The sequence below is a fragment of the Alligator mississippiensis genome, chromosome 3 (assembly GCF_030867095.1).
Source record: "Alligator mississippiensis isolate rAllMis1 chromosome 3, rAllMis1, whole genome shotgun sequence".
Taxonomy (NCBI): Eukaryota; Metazoa; Chordata; order Crocodylia; family Alligatoridae; genus Alligator; species Alligator mississippiensis.
This window is the reverse complement of record NC_081826.1, coordinates 221,943,046-221,969,214: the sequence shown is the minus strand read 5'-3', so window position 1 is coordinate 221,969,214 and position 26,169 is coordinate 221,943,046. Positions and strand designations below refer to the sequence as shown.

Here is a 26,169-nt window from a genome sequence, read left to right as displayed (position 1 = left end):
TGGTTGCAACCACTCAGGTGGGGCATCATTCACTTCTCTGAAGGCTGGTACCTTCATACTAGTGAGCAACAGCAACACATATGGGTATGTACAAGTGTTACATTTCAAGCAGATGAATTGCAATTGATGTGGTACAAACACCAGGTGTGCATGCATTCATGGCACTGCAGAGCAAATTTGATCTTCATAGCTTGAGGATTAATTAACCTCCTCATTTGAAGTAATGAAGTAATGATTGAAACAGTGCCCTGTGACACCACAGCATACAGTGCTGCCTTGCCTCCTTCCCCTCCAAGAAGATAATTTGGCCATATACAGGTGTTCCTGGGATCTGATCTACAATCATGCTGTTTACTTTAAATGGTATGTTTGTAGATTGGATGTCAGCTGTACCGACATTTGTTGGTGGTAGGAGCCTGATCTAAGTAAATTTGGATGGCTGGAGGGTGTGGCAGGGCACTGTTTGTGCCTGCCACTTTAAGGGCCTGGAGTTGGTGGCTGCCAGGTGCCTGATGAGGGCAGCCATTTTGAACCTAGGGCTGCCCATATAAACAGGGCAGTTCTGCTGCTGGAGGCCAGACAACAACATCATCTGGTTGGAGGGCTGTTGGTATCATCTGGAGGTAAGGACAGGAGCTGTAGGGGATGGTAAGGAGGCTCCTGGTCCTGGATATGACCTAAAATTGCACCCTGCCTGGGGTGGGTGGCCTGGTGGGGCTCTCAGGGGCATGGGATCCCCCAGGAAATGGCAGGCCAGTGACCACCCCAGTGAAAGGCGGGTCGGGGCATCTTAACCCCTAGCCCCCACAACCAGGTGGGTTACCCTTTGTTTGGAGAGCCTGGAGGGTGGACCCCCAGAGAGAGAGAAAAGGGCATAGACTTAGGCCTGTCTGAACTTCCCCTGACTGGTCAATGCTGGGGCCAGGACCAGAAGGGTCAAAGGGCCAGGGGCCCACCGCAGGCTCCAACTGGCCTGGAGGTGGGCCAGGGCTAGTGAGCCAGAAGTCCTGGGGGGACCACACCCAAAGGGGAAGCAGTTCAGGGAGCTATGTTGCCTGGTATGAAGGTGGATGAGATTGCTTGAGGACAGGAAAGGAGGTGGGGTTCAATTGGGAGGATTCTAGGGCCCAGTGTGGGGACCGGTGAGGATGATAACATCTAGATGCCATCTGCAAGGCTTGGGCTGCTATGTAGGGGAGGAATGGAGCTGCAGATAGCACCCCTGGCATTGGGGTAGGAAATGGGCAGCCTCCCACTGAATTACATCATTTAACTAATTAACAACAAGGTGTGGTGGGTGAGAAGGCCAGCAGTTAGCCCAAAAACAGGTGGGCGGGCCGCTGGGAAGTTGGCCTTGAGCAGGCCCCACTGTTACAGAGGGACAGGAGGGATTAGTGGGGTTATGATGTCTGCTGTGCGGGTAGTGGATCTGTAGGGGACTAGCAGGTCTGTGGTGGGGTCAAGGAAAGTTTGGCTGGATTGGGGAGGCTAGTTGGTCCATGGGAGAAGGGGTGGGTCTGGGGGAATGGGGGTGGGGAGGGATTGTCTGCCCAGGATTTAGGGGGTTGGAGAGGTAAAGATAGCTGTGGCAGGGTTAGGGAGAGAGTCGGGGAAGGAAGGAAAAGCACAGACCCCAGGTTGGGGTAAGCAGGTGAGCTATCCCAGGCCTGGAGCTGCACTGTGAATGTGTGCACAATGTTCTTAGGACCCAATTTATAATCATGCAGATCATTTTAAGCTTCATGACCATAGATAAGGTCCCATGTATACACATGTTCACCATGCTGAGAGTTCTGCCAGAAATGCAATCTAAGTAAGCTTGGGTGAGTGGCAGGGAAACATTGACATGTCCTTAGAGGGTTAGTGGGTCTGGAGATGCTGGTGAGACCACAAGGTGGGGGCTGGCAGTTCTGCAAGTGGTTTGATCAGTCCATAAGAGGGGATTGTCCATCTGGGGTTGTGCTGAACACATGTTTGGGTTACAGCAAGCATGACTTATACCAATCTACGTAGTTCACCTCCTAGGATAACTAATGTTAGATCAGGATAACCACTTTTTGCCTGATCTAACTGTCCTGAACATCTGTACAGATCAGCACTTCAATCAGTCTAACCCTAGTTAGGTCAATTTAAGTGTAAGAACCACACATGAGTGAACTAAGTTTAGATTGGGTGGCCATTTTTGCTTTATTTAACTTGAGTATAGTTTGACACTTGTCAATATAACCTTACTTAGATTGATCTAAGTGTAACATTTGTACATACCCTTTGTGACTCATCTGTAGTCTAGTGCTCTGGATGAGTCAGAACAAACTCCTTCCCCCGTCAGCCCTGGGCTTGCAAAAGTCTAGCCCCTCTGCACAGGCCTGAGGCTGTGAAATGGCCATCCTTCACACCCTGAGCTCAGAGGGGAAAGTGGCCTGCCAGCATGGGACCCCAGACCCACCCCTGTACCCATCATTACTGCAGCTCACTGACCCCCCCCCCCTCACAGACACTCCCCAGCCACCCCTACAGGGACTGGAGACACCAGACCTGCCCCCCCCCCCACCTGGACATTGATAGGGCTCTAAGATAGGATCCATGGTGCGGGGTGGATGTTAGGGGACTTTGGTCCCTGCAAGGGCCAGGCAGTTTCCATGGGAGGTGGTGGATCCATCACAGAGCTATGAAGTGCCGCACAAGGGGGTATCTACCCCTGCAGGGCAGCTTAAGGCCAGCATCTGCAACTCTGCACATGGGGCTGCATTTGAAGACTTTGATGTGCTGAGTGGTGGCAACCCCCTCTTACCAGGACTTCAGAGCCCTGTGTCTGTAGCCCCACATGTTAGGATGAAAGTGTGGGCTTTGTTATTCTGTTTCTGGGATGGTTTTCTCCCTGTAACACTTGACAGCTTCATGCTGGGGCTCTGGCTGCAGTGGCAGGGGCACAGCCTCAGCTGCTTGCAGCCAAATCTTCTCCCATCACAGCCGAACTCCCTGTTTCAAAGGACATCAGACCTGAGCTGGATCTTCTGTGTGACAGCTGATAGTTGAGAGAGGGAGGTGGTGTTCTAGTGAGGGGAGGCATGGTCCCTTGGGATCACTAGCCATTCAGCCCTGACCTGTGCCCTATGTTTCTGTCACTTGTCTCCAGGCAGACTGAGGAGCCTGCAAAGCTTACTACGATGCATGCTGTGTGGTGCCCTGAATGGATATTTTCAGCAGTGCAGGCCGTTTGGAAAGCAGATAGCTCATTGCATGCTTGTACAGTTTGAAGATGTTTGACATAGTAAAGTGAGCTAAGGAAGCATGGGCTGGATGAATGGACTGTAAGATGGATAGAAAACTGACTGGATCATCAGGATCAGAGGGTAGTAATCAATGGCTTGAAGTCTAGTTGGCAGCTGGTATCAAGTGGAGTGCCCCAGGGGTTGGTCCTGGGACCAGTGTTGTTCAATATTTTCATTAGTGAAATGGAAGATGAGATGGAGTGTACCCTTAGCAAGTTTGCAGATGACACCAACCTGGGAGGGGTAGTAGATATGCTGGAAGGTAGGGCTGGGATTCAGAGAGACCTAGACAAATTGGAGGACTGGACCAAAAGGAAATCTCATGTGGTTCAATAAGGAGAAGTGCAAAGTCCTGCACATGGGATGGAACAATCCCATGCACCGCTACAGGCTGGGGACTGACTGCCTAAGCAGGAGCTCTGCAAAAAGGACCTAGCCCTACAGTCAGGGGGTTACAGTGGACAATAAGTTGAATATGAGCCAACTATGTGCTCTTGTTGCCAAGAAGGCTAATGGCATACTGGGCTGCATTAGTAGGGACATTGCCAGTAGATTGAGGGAAGTGTTTCTTCCCCTCTATTCAGCACTGATGGGGGCACATCTGGAATACTATGTCCAGTTTTGGGCCCTCCCACTACAGAAAGGACGTGGATAAATTGGAGGTAGTCCAGAAGAGGGCACATGACTTCTGAAAAATGGTTAGGGGGCTGCGGTACAAGACTTCTGAGGAGAGGCTGAGGTAAATGGAATTATTTAGCTTAGAGAAGAGAAGACTGAGGGGTGATTTAATAGCAGCCTTCAACTGCCTGAAGGGTGATTCCACAGAGGATGGAGCTAGACTGTTCTCAGTGGTGGCAGATGAAAAAACAATGAGTAATAGTCTCAAGTTTGAGCAAAGGAAATTTAGGTTAGATATTAGGAAAAACTTTGTCATGAGGAGGGTGGTAAAGCACTGTAGGTTACCCAGAGAGGTTGTGGACTCTCCATCCTTGGAGGCTTTTAAGACACAGATAGACAAAGCCTTGATTGGGATGATTTAGTTGGGGATGATCCTGCTTTGAGCAGAGGGGTTGAACTAGATGACCTCCCGAGTTTCCTTTGAACTCTAATTTTCTCTGATTCTATGAAATCCAACCAGATGAAATGAAGCTGCTAGACTTCATCTGGTTGATATGAATGCTTGTACATACCCACAGTGATCAGCCAGGCCCCAGACATGGATGCTCTTTAGTCATAGATGCAACTCCTTAGTCATAGCAAGTGGAGAGGAATAGTGGATAGAATTTGTTAAACAAATAACTGTGGTGTGTCCTTGGTGTGGTTATAGCAAGACAATGGATAGGCAGTGAGAAGTTTCCATGTTGTATGCTGTAAAAGCCCACCCCTCAGGGCAGACAGAGGTTCTTTTACTTTCTAGCTGCTGCAGGGACAGGATCAAAGATCCATTATAATATATCATAGGCCCTTTTTACACATGTAGGTAAAGGCACAATTGGATCTAATGCGTGATCCACACAGTTGTGCCTCCTGCCCTGCCACACATGCATAGCAGGAGGTGCAATTGTGGAGTTACACATTAGATCCAATCATGACTTATTGCCAGTGCAGGGGGAGCCTGATCCTGGATTCCCCCTGCACTGGCAAGAAGCAGGCTTCCACAACTAGGAGCTACCTTTGCTGAGGGGGCTCCCAGCTGTGCGCGTCAGGCATGGCAGGGACTCTTGGTCCTGGACACTGATGGGATTCTTGGCCTCAGTTGTGCATGAGGTGCAGCTGAGACTGGGAGCTCTCTGTCAGCCAGCGGTTTCATGCACCTCTGAGCCTTGGGGATCATAGAAGCCATGGTCCCTAGAGCCTGGGTGTTTCATGCTGGCCATGGTGCACTCCTGTGGACGGGAGTCCTGTCAGCTGCTGGGGCTCCCTACTACAGGGAAGACCTGGCTATACATGCAAATTAAAACTTGATCGCAACCAGCTATAAAGTTAGTACACATTTTCAAGGTCTCACTTTATAGTTGGCTGGAACTTTTTATCGTGTGATAGCTACTTTACAATTTATAGAGGGTCTTAAGGTAATTGTGCAATTAACCAGTTAACTGCATGATACCTGTAGCACATAGAGCAGGCCTTTAATAAAAACTGAAATTAATTTTAAGAATTAAAATGATATGTGGAGACATGCTAGCAAAATGTGAGGAACCATTATAAGGAATTCAGTAGTGTCCTCTAAATTGTATTGCAGACAAAGTTAGCAATCCTGCTGGTCCTTAAATCATCTTCAGAACTTACAGCATTTCATTGTAGCAGCTGCATCAAGAAGAAAGGTGTGCCCTTATAGGATATTAGTTATAACATACCATCACTTTTTCCCTATAAAAAATTAGGGCTGTGTGAAGTGGCTAGTATTTGCTTTGGATTTGGATTTGGCTGATTCGAGGGACAGTGATTCGAACTGGTGATTTGAATCACTGTCCTGAATCAATTCCACCAAATCTGATTTGGAGATTTGGCCGCTGCCAAATTGTCCAAATCTCTGAATCAAAAAGGCCCTATCCCCCATCTGTTCTCCCAGGCCCGTCAATGGCTGCCTCGCTGGGCCAAAGCATCCTGGGTCTTAAGAAAGAAAAAAAAAAGTCCTGCACTCACTGGCTGCTGCCAGGTGGGGGGCTCTGCCATGAGCCCCCAGAAGCCATAACAGCCGCTGCAGCAGCTGGTGAGTGGGGTTTTTTTTTTTTTTTAAGAACCGGGAGTCAGGGCCGGGAGGGGTAGCCATCGATAGGGAGGGAGAGTGAGTGGGGGATGGGGACTCATGGCAGAGCCCTCCATGCAGTGTAGGGAAGCAGGGATTGTCCCCCCCGCCCAACCTGGCAGGAGCCAGTGAGTATGAGGCTTTTTTTGTGTGTTTGTTTTAAGTGCCGGGATGCTGGGGCTGGGTAGGGCAGCTAATGATGGGGCTGGAGGAGCGGGGCCGGTTGGGGGTGCTCAGGAGGGTTGGGGGAGCAGGCAGGAGATGGGACCTGGTGGGGGTCTGCCTGAATCTCTGCTGGAGATTCTGCCTGAAGCTCTCTGAATCTTTTCCGAATTGATTCGAATCTTTTTATTGGTCTCCTGATTTGATTTGGATTCAGAGATTCAGTCGCCGAATTGGGCCGAATCTCCTCTGAATTGCATCAGCACCCGAAGCTTCGCATAGCCCTATAAAAGATATGTCTGATTTTAATATTTTATTGTGTATCATTGTATGTTTATTGTTTATAAACATGTTACATCAGTACGTTGCTGGTTTCTTATGTCCCCCCCATCAGTCTCAAAAAAAGTGACTGTATCTTAGTTATCTTACTATGTAGAAAAGCTTATGCCTTTCTGAACAAGTTAGTCTTCAAGGTGCCCTGACCTGCCTTTTGCCTGACTTCAGGCTAACGGCTTTTATTGTTCACGAGCATTTGTATTTTATATTTCTAGCCTATGCAATTATTTGCCTGTATGGTTAATTCTTATTTTCTAAGTGAATGGCTATGCAGAAACCCAGTACAACAAAGTGAATGTGAAATACAAGAGCAAATAAAATCCAATATTGAAAAACAGAGGGTAATAAGTATTGCAACAGAAACAACACAAAACAAAAACAAATAAAAACCCTTAAATTATTCTCATACTTTTCTAGACTCTGAATTTGTTGTATCCAGTCTGGAAAAAAAAAAGTACGACAGCTCAGTCAAATTTCTGCTTGCTAATTATCTGAAGTAAAAATATGCAAACAGCATTCAGGTGAATACAGAAAATAATTTTGAAAGTTTTATGATACGCTACACAAATTGATGACACATCTATCCTGGAAAGACTGTGTTCAGAAATTATTCCAGGTCCTTCTTACAAAGAGGGTTGGAATTCAGAGATAATTATAGAAAAATAGTGGAAAGCATGAAAACACTCCCATAAGACAAACATTTGGGTAGACTGTTTAGCTTACAGAGGGGTTAAATAAAAGGAGTCATGATAGTTGGATTTCATATTGCATAGATTTCATAGACAATAGGGCTGGAAGGGACTGTGGAAGATTATCAAGTTCAGCCCCCTGCCCCAGCTTGAACCTTGATGAAGTTAAAGATACATTTCTGTCTATTCCAAAAACAAGGGCAAGCCAATGAAACTAAAAGTGCAATATATTTGAAACAGATTTTTCTATTGTACATGTATACCGATACTAGTTAATTGCCCATCAAGAATGACAGGGTGGTGAGGGGGGAGAGGCCTGGGATGGAGTGCCATCACCTAATGCCCCATGCTGTCCCTGTTTTGCCTTTTGCAGGGAGTGGGGTCAGGTGCTGGCCTTGGCTCCCCCACCCCTTGTCTGGTCCAGCAGCAATTTCAGAATAATGGTGGCACTCACTCACGCTTGGAGTACTCTGATTGGCTGTTTCCATCACTCAATAAAAGTGTGAATAAAGCATTATGGACAGACAGATAGACAGACAGACTTAGGCTTTTATAATATTAGAATACAACTAAGCTGTGAAAATTGCTCCTGCAATTAGGAATTTAGTAGGAATCTCAAAAGAGATAAATATTAGAACAGTTAAATTAGGCACAATAAAGATAAGGAATATAAACACTTATGCTTTGTGGCAGGTGTTGTCACCAGCAGTCTGTGGGCCTGATTTATGCTGCAGAGCCATTTGATCTGGCATACAGATGTGGGACTTCAGTGGCATTCAGCAGCAGGGGCTTTAGCAGCAGTCACTTTCTCTGCCAGTGTAGGGAAAAGTGGTGGTAACAGGCTCTTTCCCCATGCCACCATGGGGAAAATTGGTGATGGCAGTTAGGGTTTAGTGTGCATCTATTCTGACCCGAACGGAATCATTCTGACCCACAGCATTAAATGGATGCACACCACTGCTTTATAGCATAAGCCTGAGGTTGAGGGACATTCTTCTATGGTCGTAGTATTTCATAGGGTGCAGACAGAAGTGACAATTTTTGCCTGATCTGGCCACAGAAAGCAGTTTATAGCTGTGACCAAACACAAGTGCATGGCTGCAGACCGCTTAAAAAATGGCCGCTCAGGTGAAAATCTGACCCCTCATTGCGTGAGGTATCAGATAAAGACATTTCAAAATGTAGCATCTTTTGTAGCTGTGGAGCTCCCAGCCTGTTGCTGTTTTCAGAATGGGAGGGAGGAAGGGAGAGGAGGGAGTTCAGGCTGGGAGTTTTTCAGCCCCTGCCCTCACCCTGAGGGTGGGGCAGGTGTATTGGAGTCCCCCCTGAGGGTGGGGGGCTGCTCCAATTCACCCACCCCACCCTTCAATCCCAGCTAGGGATCCCCCAAAATGAGCTCCCTGTGTTGCCTTTCCCACCTCCCATTCTGAAAACAGTGAGCACCGCTAGAGAGCCGTGGCCATTGCTATAGGAACCTGACTGAATCCCAGCCTGCAGCAAGATTCCTGTCCCCGCTGGAACCAATAGTGAACTTCTGTTTGGCCTGGGGTAACGTTCTAACTCAGAACACTTTGCAGAAATTGTTCTGAGTGACAGCTGGGAGCTGCACTTCTGTCTGCACCCGTAATTGTTGATTATAGGGGTTTTCACACCTTTCTCTGAAGTGGTTGATACTGTCCTCTGCCAGTGACGTACTACTGAACTAGAAAAAATATTGTTCTGATTCAGAACAGTAATTCCATACACCTCAGAGTATTATAGGGTAACTGTTGCCTGCAGCAGGTCATCCCTGCTCTTTCCAACACAGCATTTCATTGCCCTTCACTTCACCTATTCTCTGCTTAACTGACACAGGGCCATGCAGCTTATCAAATTATTTTATAAATAACTGTGCCACATATTACTGACATATTTAGTACAACTCTCTGTCATAGAACTCTTGTCACATAATTTAGGGCTGCATATTGCAAGAAGGCCTTGTCCACATGGCTGGATTATATAGGGTTTTAAAATAATGTATTATTATTGTTATGGTCATTGTTGTTTATTTATGTATTTGTATTGCAGTAGCACCTAGGGATCCCTACCATAGACTAGAGCTATATTATGCATGCTAGGTGCTCTGTATAGATACATAATAAACACCATCCCTGCCTCAATGAGTTTGCCATCTAAGTAATTAATTAATATTTGTAAAATGCCTTTTAAATGAACATGCTGTGAAAATGTTCAGTCATTTTGGCTGTGTGAGCCAATTCCTGCAGTTCTTAGTCCATTCCCAAGCAAAGCCTACATTGATGCTATGGAAATTTTACATAAGAAACATGATTAAGGAGTGCAACAGTTGTCTCTTAGTTATTCTTTCTTTGATGGGGCTCTTAATTAACAGGCTTGTAATTTGATTTGCTGCTTTATTTTCTTTTTGCACTATAGGGCACCCCTGAAGTGTTTGAATTAAAGGCACTATCAAATAAAATGATTGTCATATAAAACATTCAGCTACTTAATTCAATTTAATGTACCATAGCATAGTGCACCCAAGGAAGTTATGGAGAGTGTAATTCAGGAGCTGCTCATTTTGGCACATTATAGTGGTTTCTTTTCAATAACTTAGAAACAAAATTGGTCATGGAGTTCCATAGCTACTATTTAGCTTCTCAATCAGCTATAAAATGTAAAATGTTAGGATGTATAATAATTGTCTTATCTGAAGCAGCTTATCTTTATTTTCAGTGCTGAGAGCTATTTCTAGGGTTGCATAATAGTTTCCATTCCAAACCCCTGTTTTGATTTGCTCGCTCATTGTTTTCTGAACCTTCTACTTTATGGCTTACATTTTCCCTTCTACAACGCCTAAAACAAAAAAGAACCTATAACAACAAAGAGTTAATGGTTTATTACAACAGGAGAAACAATGTTGTGTATAAAAGAATGAAAATGCATTACATTATGCCAGACAAGGTTGTTTAGGTCTTTACTTAGACCAACATGGCTACAACCAATACCCTTGATTACATTATGCCACACATCAGAAGTTTAGAAAAATGTGTATTGCACTTTTCATCATGCAATTTAATACTTTGTTATATATATATCTATATCTATACGAGGATGCATTTCAGGTTGTATCTACAGTCTTATCTGTGGCATTTTGAGTGCTCACCTGTGAAGACATGTCAATTAATTTAGATTTTATGGTATGTATATCTAATAGCTGTAAGGTAAGAAGTAATCTTATGACCAAAAGCAGTACTGCTACTTACTGGCATGTATTGCCTAATACAGTAAAAGCTTTGTTATCTGGCACCCATGGGGAATGGGGAGTGCCGGATAACAAAATATGCCAGTTAACTGAGAAGCTTGAACACATGTTTTTCCCTGTTCGGGCCACCACCTCTCCCACCATGTCCAGGGCATTGCTGCCTCTCTCATGGCATCGCTGTCCCTCCCGCGGGCCCCGTGGGCCCCAAGGGCCAGGAAGGCGGGCCCCGAGCAGGCTGCTATGCCCTGGGCTGTGGGGGCTCAGCAGCACAGGCTGCTTTGCCCCAAGCTGTGGGGGCTTGGTGAAACTGGAAGTGCTACAGTGGGCACTTCCAGTTTTGCTTTTACCTTACAAGTCGGCATGCCGGTTAATAGAGCATGCCAGCTCGTAAGGTGCTGGATAACATGGCTTTTACTGTAATATATGTGGGAGGGATGATGCTCATCATAGATATCAGTGATGCATATAGAAAGGCAGCATGGCCTCTATTACACTCATGCTGGCAAGTGTCAAAGAAGAGAGAATGCTAGCTCCTGGTATGACATATATGGGGAAAAAGAACATTTCCTGGTTAGTAGGAAGCATGTGGGCCTCTGGTTTTTGCTGCTGGTCTTCTCAAACATCTCTGTAAAGAACTTGCAAAGGATGGGAAGCACCTTTCATTTCCTGAAATATACCGTGCTCTAAACTCTTTTCACATGATGCATGTTGTGATGGAAAGGCAGGTTATCTGGTAAAGCTAGTACTCTTTTTTACAGGGAGGGCTCTAAAGACATCATCACTGTCAAATGATCTGAGGAACCTCTCCACAATTAAAACATAAATAAAAAGTAAACAAAACAAAAACCTCTTGCAGCGTTTTCCACAGACTTTCCTTGGTGGTCCTCAGCTCATTACACATCTGGATCTTCTTAACAAAAAGTAAGTAAACAAATACATTTAGCATGCTATTGTGCCACTCAGTTTCTTTCTTTTTTTTTTTTTAATTTTGTTTTTCCTTTCCCACATTCTTTCCTTCCTACTTGGGAGTTTACTACAATCTTTGTCAGTTACTACCAAATGAAACCTTCCCTGCTTAGGAACAGTAATACATTTTATTTTTTAATATATGTATTTATTAATACCTAAAAGCTTAGAAGTTCAGCTACATATCCAGGAGTGAACATAACAGGTTTTGTAAAATTTGTATCAAGTAAACTGCTCATCACAACAGGCTCCTCCTAGCTACAGTTGTTCTCTTGTAGACAGGACCAAACCAGGTGGCTTTCTAGTCTCTTAGTAATGTTAAGACGTGGGCTCATACCACCTGCCTAGCCTTGTTCTAAGCTATTTCTCTATATGGAAATAGGAGATGGAGTTTTCATGACTTCACCACTGTTTCTTTTCTCTGCATCAGGAGGAAATGTGAAGCTTTTCCATCCCCCGTCTCCATACCACCTCAATCCCTTTCCCACATTGTCTAGTTCTTTCATGCTTTGTTTCACCTTTCACAATTTCTCAGAATTTCTCTCATCTCCCTTTTCCCAGTCAATGAATTCAGGAAACAATTTCTATTTTTTTATTCTAGGAAAAGACTAGAAGTTTGTTTTCCTTTACCACAACTGCCAGCCTTCTGGGTTTTTGTCTCTCTCCCCTGTGGATGAATTGTGGGGACATCCTGTGTCCCCTGTTTTCATTTGCCTCCCTACATCTGTCTATGTTCCTTGTTTCCTATAGCTTTAATATAAGCTGCTGCTTCGTATCACTGAATTTTTGCCACTTTTCACAATTTCTTCATGCCCTTATTCAAGCTTTTTCTCAAGAGTTCTCAGAAACAATAAGCAATGCCACACAGGGAGTTGCTGTAAATGCTGTGGTATACTAGTTCCCTCTTATTTTAAGCTCCTTGCATTAGCATTCTAATAATTTGTCTCTGCAAGAAAACATAACATAAATTTTCAAAGTTATATGAAATACTCAGATGGATTCCACAGAAAGGAGAGAATTTTGTCACATTTTATAATTTTCTATTACATAAACAAATTAAGTAACATAGGCAATTTAAAGTAGAATACAGTACTTAAGAAATTAACTAAAAGAAGATTATAAAGAAGTCTTAAATTGAATTCCAAATTAACATACATTACAGGATTAATAAATATGATACAATAGAATTATATTCTTATATTTGTTTCAGATTCGGAGGTTAAATATGTACTAGATGAATGCAGATAAAAGATATATCAGCTATCTAAATCTCTTTCTCAAGTTTCTATCACCTCCTAGAAACAGTATTCACACATACTACCACAATTCTGGGCTTCACAATTTACAAAGGATGTGGAAAAGCTTGAGAGAGTCCAGAGGACAGCCACGTTCATGATCAGAGGGCAAGAAAAAAGGCCTTATGATGAGAGGCTGAGAGCCACGGGACTCTTCAGCCTGGAAAAGCGCAGGCTCAGGGAGGACCTGGTGATGGCCTATAAATACATAAGCGGTGTGCATCAGGATCTGGGAGAATGCCTGTTCACCAGAGCGCCCCAAGGGATGACAAGGTCCAATGGTTATAAACTCCTCCAAAACAGTTTTAGGCTGGACATAAGGAAAAACGTCTTTACTGTCCAAGCCCCCAAGGCCCAGAATAGACTCCCTCTAGAGGTGGTGCAAGCACCTACTCTGGACACTTTGAAGAAAAGTTTGGATGCTTATCTTGCTGGGATCCTTTGACCCTAGCTGATTTCCTGCCCTTGGGGGGGCTGGACTCAATGATATTCTGAGGTCCCTTCCAGCCCTAATGTCTATGAATCTATGACATTCATATACATACAGTAGCCTTTAAATGTTACATCTGTGAGAACCTGGAAACTGTAGTCTGTTCTTTTCTGTGCAATGAAAGGGTCTAGGTAGACAATGGATAGAACATAACTTAATGTGCCATAAGATAGCAAATGATTGGAAGATATTAGGAATATGCAATTTCCTGATATAAAATATTAAATTGATACTTAAGGAATTTTGGTAGTGTGTATAAATTCTACTGTCATACCATGCATTTTCAATATACTAAAATAACGTTTTTCAAAACTCTTGGCTCTCTTAAAGTTAATGTTATAGATGTGCCTATTGTGCTAAAATTTCTTAGATGTTGTACTGAAGTTGGCAAGATAATTTTGTTTTGCATTTGAGTCTGGGTGCATTGTAAAGCTTCTTTCATATTCATGGGCAAATTTCCCAAGGGTTAGAGTTTTGATCTAATTAATGATACCATCCACAAAAATCCTCCCCATCCTAAAATTGTTTTCTAGACCCTCTTGTGTCTGTATTATTGAACTGAAGATCTTTAGAGAGGAGAATCTTTTGGGAGGTCTTAAGAAAAAAAATCTGTCCTTTGAAAACTGCGAGTCTCATTGAGTGCATCTACACAAGATGCTAAATATACAGTAGCCTAATAATAGTGTGCGGCACTGCATCACAGCATGGATATTGATAATGTGCTGCTGTGCAGCATTATTAGGCTACTGGGCAGTAGCATCACAAAAAAGGCATTTGCTGGTGCTACTGCAGAGAAACTCTAGTTACTGTGCATTTATTTAGTACTTGGTTATACAAATATGAAATTAAATGTGCAGTAACCAGTGCACATTAATGGATGTGTAGACACATCCCCTGTTTAGGAATGTGCTCCACCAGTTCATCATTTAAAAAGGATTCTGAATTCTTCCCTCAACTACTTTCCACTTTAGAATTTTTACAAGACTAAAAACAAAAGCTCATAGTAAACGGCACTTTTTAAGATATATTTCTAAAAAAAATGGCTTGAGGGATGCTAATGAGATAATATAGCGAGGAATTTACGGTTTGATAGTGTTTTTTATTTGTATCTTAAAAATTATGAAACCGTCTTTGTTCAAATCTTCTACAATTAGTTATATTAGAAAATTTCTACTGCTGAATTGAAAGTTTCAGAAAGTTTTGAGGGGAAATTGAATTATATCAATTGTTGAATCTCTTACTTCTATAGTTATCCTGCACTGCAAACTCTTCCAAGCAGAAATATTCAGAATTGGACAAATAATTAATATATACTTTTCAGCTGCTGAATATAACATGAACAAATTTGGCATGTGTCAGTCGAACACATTGCTTCTTTCGTTGTGCATTAATTGGAATTAACACACAAAATCTCTAAGCATCCCAGCCCTCTCTCTCCAGATTGGCATAATTAAAATATTTATCATTTAGTTTTACATAGAGAAACTGTATTTGGCATTGTGAAAGAATAATGTTACTAACATGACGGAATGTTACTTATTTAGAAAATAATGAAGGTCAGAACTTGATAAATCTTGTGCTATATAAATTATGTCAGTCAAATCAGCCTCTGGAAGCCTGAGAAATGAAGGGCTGTGCTGAAAGACATGCAAAGATGGACAGAAAGACCTGTGTCTCTTTGTTTTGTAAACCATATTGATCAAATCACTAATTTTGTACACATGAATCTAAACAGAAATCTTAAGATCTTTAAAGGGTTTTGCAGGTCCTTACTCTTCTAATGTACCTTGTAAGCAATAGCGTTCTCAAGTTTTCACTCCCAAAGAGGACATTTGTGAACAGAATCTATTTCTAGCTAGATCATCACATCTACTCTACTCTTTTTTTTTTTTTTAAGGCAGAATATTTCCAATTATTTTTCTGTCAACCTATCAACCTTGCATTACATAGTCCTGAGAGAGCATTATAATCTTTGCATAAATATGAATGTTTCTTAGGCTAAAGTATGACTAAATATCAGTCAAGAAGGAAAGAGAAATGTTAAACTAGGGTAGGAAATAATGAGTCTACGGGATCAGTTAACAGGAAACTAGTCAATGAATTATAACTTTATCTTAAAATGCATTTATCCACTTGACAATTAATACAGGTCGTACCTTATATAACCATTGGCAGTTTCCCCTTTAAAGATAAATGAACCTATACACAGTGCTTGACATCTTTCACTGGTTCACTAGTGAAAGACTGTAGTTGCCTTAGATTTAAAGTGATGTACTGAATTGTAGGTGACATGAATCTGAGCCTGTTCATTTAAAAGAAAAATTAATATAGACTAATAATCTAGCAGCCTGTGGAAAATATATAAATTTTAAAAGAGATTAAAGTATGCAGGAGTCGATAACTGGTATTATTTTCTCTTCTCTACTAGGAATGGTTTTGTCTTGTGAATACTAGCATTTTTCAAAACTGAGTGTCAGTTTAATCAAGGGTGAAATCTTGTGATTTTTGTCTTGGTTTCATGACTTGTTCAGCATATTTCTCTTTAAAAATCTTTATTCTTAAGCACTGGTGAGGTGCATTTTGGAAGACTTTGTTGTGGCAATCTAGATCCATAATTCCCTTTCATTTTAATAGCATTTGAAGGATGGAAACCTCATGTATACCTGTATAAAATCATATCACTTTCTGGATTTTAGTGTTTGTGAAAGACTAATCCTGGTTTTAGAGGTGATCTGTAAGGGCTCAAGTGAAAGGGAAGATAGCTATACCCAATTGCCACATAAAGGTCTTTTTAAAAATGCTTTCACTTTGTGCTGTACCTCCACCGTATTCTGCAACATCTCAGACAGGAGACTGTTTTGAGTGATTGACATTTTGGTTAATCTGGATTGCTTTTAAATTGGTGGCTGATTTGAATTCCATCTAGTCTTAGGAAATGTCTCATTAGCTAGTAGGTGAAACTGTCAATCAAGCCAAACTGTCTTCTTCTGAGAATGCAAACAGGATTCAGAGGGAACAAATGCAAAGTCCTTTCTGCTCTAGTTAGGCCAGTGACATTTACTACAGCACAAGAGGTTTTGGGAATACTTTGTTCCATGAACTTTCCTTTGGATCCACTGTCTTGTTGGCTGATGTTAATCTGTCAGAAAAAAAGAGGTTTAATGCTACTGGCCATGTCTACAAGTGCAATTAATGTGCATGAATTGACTGTGCAGTAAATTGTTGTGTATTCTTGTGCATTCAACTAATCTACATGCGTGCCCAGGTCAGAAACAAATTGAGCCCAACAGGAGCAGTTCAGTTCAGGGCTGCTCCTGCCCTGCTCTGTCCCCCTGCAGCAGCCAGAGGGCTGGTCTTTAAAAGGCTGCCCTGCACTTTGTTCCCTGGCTACATACTTCTCTGACCCCGAGCAGTATGCAGCTTGCTGGCACAGCCCTCCAGGACACTGTCCTGAGAGCCTGTGCCCAGTGTGCCATGGATGTGCATTACCCTTCCCCAAGCAGAGCCGACCAGCACCACGGGCTTCTGCTCACTGCTGTGGTAGCCACACTGCACACCTGCACTAACTACCACCTGGTCCTGGTGTGCTTTGTCTTCATCCACCCCACCCTGCTACATGGCCCCATGCCTGGGTCCATGGGCCGGCCTGTGGCCCACAGCCCCTAGGCCAGTGGCTACCAGCCCCTGGGCCACCTCCTAGACAGCAGCAGCAACGCAGATGATGGGCACATAGATGCCCCTGCAGCTGCCTTCCACAAGTTTTTGAGGCTCTGGCCCTGCCACTTCTGGGCCCACTTCACTAGCTAGGACTAGTGGCACTGCATCATCCTGTGCACCTGGGATGACGGCCAGTGTCTGGACTCATTGTGGATGACTTGGCCCATGTTCCAGGAGCTAGTGCAGGAGTTTGGCCCACACCTGGAATGCCAGCCCACCACCATGTACCAGCCTTTCCTCGCAGAGACCTGAATGCCCATTGCCCTCATGAAGCTGACCATGCCCACCAGTCACATTGGCCACTTGTTCAAGGTGGGCAAGATGACCACTGGAGGGGTCATCCTTGAGGTCTGTGGCACCCTCCAGCACGTGCTGGCCAACACCGTAGTCCAAGTCGCCTACTCCCTGGAGATGGTTGTGGGCTTCTGAGCGCTTGGCTTCCTCCAGTGCTTTGGGGCCCTCAGTGACACACACTTCCCCATCACATGCCTGCCTGGTATGCACTGCCCCTACAACAGTCAGTGGGGCTTTCATTCCATTGTGCTGCAGGCCATGGTGGACCACTGGGGGAGCCTTTACCAACATCTACGCTGGCTGAGCTGGTAGCACCCACGATGCCTGGATTTTCTGGAACTCCACCAGCCCTGGTCGAGAGTGGCTACTTCACACCAAAGCAGGAGCCCCAGACCTGCAGCTGGGTGACATGATTGTCCTGTTCCTCCTCATCAGGACCTCACCCACCTGTTGCTGCTGTAGCTCATGCATCTGTACACCAACCAGTTCAACCCACACTTTCAGCAGGTGCCTGGGTGAGAGCTGCATGCTGTTTGAGTGTGCCTTTGGGTGCCTCAAGGGGTGCTGGTGCACCCTCACCACCTATCTAAAGCTTGCCAAGGCCAAGATCCCCCAGGTCATTGTTCCAGCCTGTGTGCTGCACAACAACTGTGAGGCCTCAGGGGAACTCTTGCATGAGGCCTTGGTGAAGAAGGCATGGTACACTGAGGATGCCTAGCCTCTTGAGTGCTGGCTGTGGTGGCAGCACTGCTGACAGGGTTCCCCCCTGCTCTCCCCACCCAGGGCCCTGGGTGAGCCACACACCCAGCAGTGGGGGCCAGGGCATTGTATGTGGAAGGCTCTCCTAGACCACTTTCTCCACCACCCACTGCAGTAGAGCACCTGGGCAGCTGCCCCTAGACCCCAGGCCCACAAGACAACTGCAAGACTGTAAACAGTTTGCAACAAAACAAATCTTTATTTCCCTCCACCACACACTAACAGATTCCTGCTCTCACCACAACAGACCCCACCCCTAACCCCAGTGCCCATGACCAAGAGCATCCTCTTCCCCATGAAACCCTGTATACAAATGTCTTTTTGAAAGAGTGTGTGTGGGGGGGGGGGGGCAGGCAGTGGGGAGAAGGTACCTATGGCATAGATCCTGAGGAGAGGCATCCAGCCTCTTCTACCACCACCTCAGGTCCAGCCACTATGGTGAGGGCTGGGGGCTGTGCCAGGGGTCAGGGCAGGTGCTGTCCAGCCTGCCTAGTCCCCTCCCCATCCTTCATGGGGCTGGGGCCAGCAGGGCCTGTGTGGGGAGCTGGCTCTGCTGTTGCCAGTTCCTACTCAGGGACTGCATGGAGCTGGGCAAGCAGGGGGCCAGGCCACTGGGAATCCAGGAGCAGGAGCAGGGGTAGGGGGCTCTGGCCACTGCAGGTGGCACTGCACTTCTTCCCACACATACTGGGGTATTTGACACTGGTCTATGGGTGGCTGCCAGGGGCCAGAAAGGGCTGGGGTTGGGAACTGGGTGCCAGGCAGCACAAAAGTACTGCTGGCCCTGGCAACCATGTCCAGGATGCACTAGTCATTTTCCATGGCCTCCACAGCCTGGCATACCACAATGTGCTGCTGCTCCTGTGTCTCCAGCAGCCTCTACAGGAGGGCAAGGTCCCTCCTCCAGGGTTAGGTGCCTCTCTTTGAGGGTGACCTGCCTCTCTTGGACGTTGAGTCCCCTCTGCTCAAGAGTGAGGTGCAATTGGTCCCTCTTCATGTCCTGGCAGCATGAGGCCTGAGAATCCATGAGCTATAGTGATCAACCACTCCAGGGGCACTTGTTCAGTTTTGGCTCTGGGGCTGATAGAGGTGCCCAGTGTGGACCACACCTGCAGATGGTGGTGGCATCCTTGCAGTCTCATCTCTGTCAGAAGCTGGTAGGTCTCCCCTGCTTGCAGCTGCCAGTTTTGCAGACCAAGGACAGAAAGGCTCTTTGTGAGTGTTGGCAATGTTTCAGAGATAACATGCACTATACAAAGGGGCTGTGTGCCAGCCACCCTCAGTTCAAGGATCATCTGCGCACAGGTGCCCAGGGACCATGGCAAGTTGCCCAGGTGGGCGCTTCCACAGGTGGTTGCCAGTTGTTTGCTGCTTCCTGCAGCCAGCCTGCCTTTCCTGTACCCTACCCAGGCCAGGCCTTGGCTGGCCTCTGCTAGCAGATGCAACAGTGGCTCTGGAACAACACCCGTTCTCTTCCCTACAGGCCAGGCAGTTTGTTCCCATGCTGCTGGGCCCACAGTGCCCAGGTTCTGGGGGTGAGTGTCTCCCCCCACTAGCTGGGACACAGATCTGGTGATGCTGCCCCCCTCCCGGAGGCCTTTCTGGAGAGGCAGTCTGGAACAGAGCCCCTGCCATATTTGGGCTGTGACCCAAGTGTGCCTCTGGTCAGAATCCCTCAGGCACACTGTGATGAGATGCTTGAGTACACTGTGGGGTGCCCAACCCACTAAGCCTGCTGCTGCTCATCAGCATGGTTCCCTGGGAGCAGATGAAAATGTGGCGTGGGGCCCTCAGCTTCAGTGGCACCACAGGCAAGTCTGCACTCCTCTGCAATGTGTCCCACCATCTGGAGGGGTATTTTTATCTATGCTATGAGTGCCTGACACCCTAAGATGAGGAGGAGATTCCTACCATTGATGAGTGTCTCTGCATATGATGGGTCCCTGGCTGCCTAGCTATAAGCTCATGGGGTGCATGATAAAAACCTGAACTGCCTCCTACATTCCTGCATGTTGGGGGTGAGGGGGAAACTCAAGTAGGCAGGAGTGGGGGCTTGGCTAGGGAGAGAAGGGAGGGCCCAGGCTGCGGTGAGGTGCTTTGGCTGATAAGGCATCTTGGGGCACTGAGTTGTGATACTAGGCTGCTTGGTCAGTGGCCCCCTCTGGTGAGGAGCTGGAGCTGGTGGATCCTGGGGCCATCTCCAGCCTGTCCTCTGCATCAGGGGCTCACCTGTGGAGTAGCTAGGGCAGGTGTTGGCCTGGGTTGCCTGAGATGCTGGGTGAGGCCAAGGGCAGGGAGCACTATGGGACCTAGCATGGGAACCCTAAAGGGCCCTCCCGCACTGAGTCCTCCTGGTTGGTGGGGCCCAGTGCAAGTTACAGCAGCCTGCCCATGCTACAGAACACATGGAAGGCCTCACCAGGGTCTGCAGAGGCCAGGATGCAGTCTCTAACTCCCTTGTGAAGGGAATGCTCCTGGCCTCAGCAAGTTGTGGTCCCTCACATGGGCCCAGTGTTCCCTCAGGACTTTGGCCTTGATGCAGCACTGCTGTTGGGAGTGCTGGTGTCTATGTCTACACTCCCATATGAGCTTGGCTAAGTCTGCATATATTTGTGTTCTGAACTCCTGCTGCACCCCTATGTTCCCCTAGATGGCAATGTCAGCAGTCTCTTGCTGGGTCCACCTGGGTGCCCTGACTGTGTCCCTGCAGCTGGAAAGCTGGACATGGCAGCAGCTGGTAGGAGTCCCAAGGGTATGGGGGGTTGGGCCAAGAGACTGGGGGGCTGCATCACTTGGTACATGCCCCCAGCAGTGGGGCACAGTGTCCAAGGGGCAGGCCAATACTGACAGGGGACCCAGGGGCCAGGCCAGAGGTCCGGGGAGCTACCCATGACATGTGGTTAGAGAAGCTAGTGAGCCATTTGGCTCAGCACCAGGAAGAAGGCTGGTGCAGCTGACTGGCACAATTTATGCCCAACATTAGTGTCTACATGTGTGCTTAGGTGCATAATTTAAAGTACAGTTGGTTATAACCTCTATGTGTCGGTACTAGCCAATGGCACTTCACATTAGTCTAATCTCACTAATTGCCATGCACGTGTAGATGGTGAGGCTTTACTTCACATTAGATTAGTCTAAAATACAGTAATGTGCAAGAGTAGTAGGGGTGTGTGAAGTGGCCATATTTGATTTGGATTTGGCCAATTCTCTGATCTGGATCATTGTCCCAATTCAATTCAGCTGAATCTGAATCTGAAGATTCAATTCTGATTTGGAAAATCAGCAATTTGAGCATAGACACAGCTTTATATGGGTTTTTCCACATATGTCGAGGTACCAGGCATGGCTTGTGAATGCTGAGGTGGTGGGGCGAATGGAGCTTCCCACAGGAGCGCGGGGGGCCCCCCTGTATGCTTGGCAACAGACCCCCCTGCACCCCTCTGACTTAGTGGTTGGCCACAGGGGGACCCAAGGTGCCCCTTCAGACCCAGGAGGCATCAGTCACCAAGCTGGGGGGTGGCAGATGGTCCCCGCATGCTCCGCGGTGAACCCAGAAGTGGACCGGAAGTGCTTCTGGTCCACTTCTGGATCCACCACCAAGCGCACTGGGGACCCCCCGGTGCTCCTGTAGGAAGTTCCTTCCGCTCCATCTCAGCATTCACAAGCTGCCTGGTACCTTGAGGTATGTGGAAAAAACAGATAAAGTTGTGCTATGTATGAATTGTCGAATCTTTCTGAATTGAATTGGAGGCTTCCGATTTGATTTGGAGAGATTAATGGATCTCCTGATTTGATTCAGATTTGGAGATTCGGCTGCTGAATCAGGCCGAATCTCTGCCAAATTGAGTCAGTGACCAAAGCTTCACACAGCCCTAATGGGTAGACATGGCCATTGAAACTTTAAAAAAGACAACTGGTAGTTCTTTTTCAAGGAAGTTGCTATTCAGCCTTTGCTCAATAAAATACCACTTGAAGCTGGTCATCTGGTTAACTATTGCATTTACTTGAATATAAGATGACCCCGCCAATAATTAGCTTCTATATATGGAAAATTGATACATTTGTTATAATTTTCCAGGTATAGAATCTAAGTATTGGAGGGTTCTATTGAATCCCTCACTCCACTGCTACAGCAGGGAAAGCAGTGGAGGGAGCAGAAGTGGGGGCTTAGGTGACAGTGACCATGAGCCCCTTGCCCTCTGCCCTGCTTACTTCTTCTCCCTGTAACCTTCCTGCCCCCATGCCACCTGCACTTCCCCACCCCCAACTCCCCACAGTCTCTACCTTTTTCCTCCAAACTCCCCAGTCTCTGTCCCCTCTTCTGCCCCACTCCTTCCTGTCAGATGCCACTTGGGCTGCTCCATCCTGGAGCCCAGCTAATGGAAGCTCAGTTTTGCCTGGCCATACAGCTATGTCAGTACGGCTGATTAACCAGACAGGGGATGAAGTTTCTATGTGCTCCATGCCTGGGAGAGACCACAGCCCCAGCCAGAGTTGAGCTGTGCCTGGCAGGACCAGAGTCAGAGCCATAGCATACACCTCCTCCCCCCTCTGCTTTGAATGTGAATATAAGATGGTCTTTTTTCCTCTATGCAGGGGGAGGAGGGGTGGGAAATGTCATTTTGTATTCAAGTACATATGGTAGTAGGTCTGATTCTTCTGGAGCTATCTGGGCAGCCAAGCAGCTATCAGTCCTGGCCACATGTTAAATTTAAGGTGCCATACAAACCAGCCATAATAATGTTTGACATTATGGCTGCTTACAGGTGTTAAGAAACAAAACAAAATGGTGCTTTACTTTAAGCTCAGCAAGGGAGATGCCAAGCCTAGCACATGCCCAGAAATGGCATTGTATTAGTTGGACCTAGCTCACCCAACATCTATATAGATCAGATGCTTTAGTGGGGCTTTTTTGGTGCTTTTATCTGATAGCTGATTGAATTGGCTTTAATTTAAAGTGCCAAGAAGCACCACTGAAGCACCCAATCTATATAGACTCTGAGGACATGATCACACATGCAAGCACATGCACTTGCAGCAGCTCAAATAGAAGTGGTGCAAATTTGAGCCGGGGCTTTTTGCCTCGGTGCATGTGCTCAGACATGCACTTTGGCATGGAGCAAATTGAGCCACGTGGGGCAAAATAACCCTGCCTGGCTCCTCCTCCCGGATCTGCAGCCAGGGGGAGCTAGAGCCTGGGGCCAGCACCTGTGCTGTCCCCAGCAGTATAAAAACCTGCCCTTGCAATTAGCTCAGGGCTACTAGCTCCAGGAGCTTCTGGGGCCCAGCCAATTGGTACCTGGGGACACTACCCCTTGTGCCAGCTGGACTGCTGAAGCAGTCCTGAGAGTTCCCTGCACCCTGTACCCACTGCAGCAGTCTGGCAGTGGGGGCTGCTACCTAGCTGTGACATGCTGTGCACTTGCCAGACCCAGATGGGGACTATACAGCCAGTAGAGGCTTCTGCTCCTCTGGGCCAGCTGCCAGTGGACTCTGTGCAGCACTATTGCCACGTGTGCCCCCTGCCCGGTCATCTGGGCAGCTATTGCCTGGAAGATATTCTGGGTGTGGTGGCCTGCTTGAACTATCAAAGCATGTCCTCCTGGCCCCATTTGTCCAGGAGGTCAGCCACAGCCAGCTGGCTCCAAGGTGCCAGCTCTGAGCAGGCAGGGTCCTGCCACTGGCAGGAATACTGGTGTTCCCTACTGGAAAACTGAAAAATCCCTGATAAAAAAAATCCCAAAGTCACTCTGTAAAATACTGCCAAATCCATGTTCCTCCACAAGTAAAACAAAAGAGCACTATAAAGAGCCAGAGCCAGAGACAGCTATCAGTTGGACAATGTTTTATTGATATACCTACAGCATTAAAGCAAGTCTCTTATCATAATAATAAAGTGAACTTTAAATACATGTTTCATGAATTCATGAATATATATTTTGCTGCCCTCCTACAGGAGCGATGGCCCCCACACAATGGCTATGGCCCCCCAACAGGGCTACGCCCCACACAAGGTTTGCAGCCCCGCAACAGGGGCCAAATGGCCCCCACAGGGGCTATGCCCCCCGCAAGGTCCACAGGCCCAACCCCAGCCCCACCCCTGCTCCCCCAGGCCCCCAATGGCTGCCCCACCCAGCCTCACCCCCCAACTTGCACCCCCAGGCCCCCGTGGCTACCCCTACAACCCCAGGCACTGTCAGTTTAAAAAAACAGAAAAAAATGGAAAAAAAAGCCTCTGCATACCTTAGAAGCAGGGGTGGGGGGGCTCCAGGGCCTCCTGGTAGAGCCCCCTGGGCAGCACAGGACAGCAGGGGGGCAGCAGAGCCTGGGCTGGGGCCACTGGGGCTGTCACCCTGCCCCACACTGTGCAGGTGGGGCCCCAGTCAGCCAGATGGCAGCTCCAACTGCCAGTAAGTGCTGGGTTTTGGGTTTTTTTTTAAACTATGGGGAGGAAGGGATCAGGGTGCTTGGGGGGGCTGAGGCGAGGCAGGGCAGGGGTCGAGGGCCTTGGGGGGGCTGGCCAGGGCAGGGGTTAGGGGGCTGGGGGAGTGGGCAGGGCCACTGGGGGACACCTTACCCACCAGCACTGGAGCCCTGGTGCTGAACATGTGGCCTGGCTGGCTGCGTGTTTCAGCACCAGGGTGAGGGGCCCACTACAGAGATGCTCTAGCAGCCAGAGTGTCTCTGTGGAGGACCCAGCCTCTGGTTGTCCCAGATCGTGCCCTGCTCCGCTTTTTTAAACTTAGATTTTTTTAGACCCCTGGATTTCTCCTCACACTGCAAACCTGCAGCGCAGGGAACATTTTTTTCATTCCCGCACGTGCCTGTTGCCTTACCTCAAAGGGGTTTGAGAAGGGGCAAAAGGCATGTGTGTGCTCATCTGGACGTGCCCTGAGAAGCCAGGTTGAACTAACATGCTGCTTCTTCTGGTAAAGTGCATTTTTGTGGGGTGGGGTTGTTTTTTTTTTAATGTCTATAAGCAGCCTTTATGAGGAACATTTTTTATGGCTATTTTCTGTTTTATGGTGCCTTTAATTGGGTGCGTGTGGAGCACCCTGCCCATTAATGCCAAAATTAAGACATTAATTGAGGCATAAATGTAACATGCAAAGGGGGCCTAAAGAAAGCATGGTAATGGCAAGACATGTGCAACTCAAGTAATGAAATTCAGTTTTGTGTAATTCAAAACCAGATATTTCTTTCTGAGAAAGAAAGAGCACAGCAAAAAAATTATATATTGAAAAAATAAAATAAAGATATATATGGCCATAGGGAAGTTCTTATGGTAAAAAAGGCTGTGGAAAAGGTTTGGTGATTCCATTTTTAATTTGCATAGTGGTGTATTTCTATGCATGAATGTCAACAGGGAGAAAAATAAAATATAATTGGATACCTATAATTGGATGCCAAACTAGGCATTTTTATTGTTGACAGTAGGGAATAAAAGAGAAAGCAAGGAGAAGAAGAACAGTTACCACTGAAAAGAAACTCAAACTGACAAATCTTTATTTTTTAGTTAAAGGTAATTTTAGACAGTGGATCTTTTCTTACACTGTAACACTAGTTATATGCTGATATAATTCTACTGATATCATATTTTAGGTTTTTTAAATCAGATTTTATCTTCATCCCATTTTTTTTCCTTTTCAGTGTTTCTCCCATAATTCTTCATATCACTTTTTTTAAAGAATGATATTGAGATAGACATCATTAATATAATGTGCCTAGATTTCACTTAGGCCATCCTTCTGAGCAATGGGTATTAACTCTTCAGTGTATTACAGAACTCAAAGGTGAACATTTACATCAAAGCCTCAAAAACCAAAAAAAAAACCCCAACAAAAATACCCCCCAAACCCCCCAGAAACACTTTTCTACCTTTTCTCTTTCTCTGGAGTGGCATTTGGTGCTTGAGTACAAACAAGAGTAGACTTTTGTAGGATTTGGTTCTGTCTCTAAAGTATGTGTTTTTTGCTTCATCTTTTCAGGCTACCCTATGAATTAGTAGATCCATGTGGTTAATAAGATTCAAATACATTATCTTATATATAATAATAAGAAGAAAAGCCCATAAGGAAATCTTTTGCATCCTACTTCGATGAATTATTTGCTCTCTATCACCTCTTTTCTATCCCTATAACTCTAGGTGGCAGGAGGCAAGGTGTAGGGGCACAATGG

General features: G+C 46.2%; 1 long non-coding RNA gene across 5 annotated transcripts in view; it reads left to right on the top strand.

Annotated features, from left to right (window-relative positions):
• Nucleotides 1-531: 531 nt before the first annotated feature.
• The window catches only part of LOC106738276 (uncharacterized), a 48,558-nt gene continuing 22,920 nt past the window's right edge, over nt 532-26,169 (top strand). For 2 of the 5 annotated variants that reach the window (XR_009461046.1, XR_009461045.1), the window contains exons 1-2: nt 532-623; nt 11,229-11,391. This is a non-coding gene — a long non-coding RNA (uncharacterized LOC106738276). The remainder of the gene's footprint in view (nt 624-11,228; nt 11,392-26,169) is intronic. The other 3 variants (XR_002087281.2, XR_009461044.1, XR_009461047.1) reach the window with 2 other exon arrangements.